The following is a 716-nucleotide window of genomic DNA, read 5'->3' as shown; positions in this document are numbered from 1 at the left end:
GGGAGCGCTGCTGCGCTCCCAGCGCCGCACTCTCCCGAGTGCACCACGGGCTCGGCCCTCAAGCCCACTTTTTCTAACCGCTCCTCCCTGCCCCACTCAGCTCCTGACTTGGGAAACTGAGGCTCTCAAAACTGGGGCGTCAGGGCCGGCCTGGTGGCGCGCCGAGGGTTCGGATCCCACATACAGACCGGTTCCCGCTCACTGGCTGAGCGAGGTGCGGGCACAGCACCGAGGTTTGCGATCCCGTTGCCGGTACAGGCGCGACACTGAGGGTTGTGATCCGTTGCCAGACACGAAAAAAGACAAAAAGGAAAAAAAAAAAACAAAAACTGGGGCGTCACCCAACTGACCAGTCCCTCACCTGCTCTGAGCTTGGAGGAAGCATGTTCTGAGCCTCAGCCCATCAGTCAGTAGAGCAAGGTTGCCAGAAAATAAATTTTTTTCTGATGGTTACAAAAAAAAAATTTTTTTTTCTTCTTAAAAATTAGGGATAGAGTTGTTATAGTCCACTTTCTTTTCTACATCAAGGTCCCTGAATTTCAGCCTTTAGCTAGTGGACTTGGACTTCTGACAAGTGGCCTCCCAGGGACAGCGTGGACAGACACGTTCTGGAGACTTGTTCTACTGCAGGAGGGGGCTGAGGCCTGCCTGGTGAGCTTTGTTCAAATATCCTGGTGTTCAGTATTGCTTTAATAAATTTTACCTGCAGCTAAGTA

General features: G+C 52.0%; 1 protein-coding gene across 1 annotated transcript in view; it reads left to right on the top strand.

The window, feature by feature from the left end:
* Window positions 1-716, top strand: part of PLIN3 (perilipin 3) — a 19,859-nt gene extending 19,143 nt beyond the window's left edge. The window contains exon 9 of the mRNA XM_008587738.1: window positions 529-716. The gene's annotated coding sequence lies outside the window, so the exon portion shown is untranslated. The remainder of the gene's footprint in view (window positions 1-528) is intronic.

Source organism: Galeopterus variegatus, unplaced genomic scaffold (genome assembly GCF_000696425.1).
Source record: "Galeopterus variegatus unplaced genomic scaffold, G_variegatus-3.0.2 Scaffold4520, whole genome shotgun sequence".
NCBI classification, from domain to species: domain Eukaryota; kingdom Metazoa; phylum Chordata; class Mammalia; order Dermoptera; family Cynocephalidae; genus Galeopterus; species Galeopterus variegatus.
Note: the sequence above shows the minus strand (reverse complement) of the source record. Positions and strands in the feature narration are given on the sequence as shown.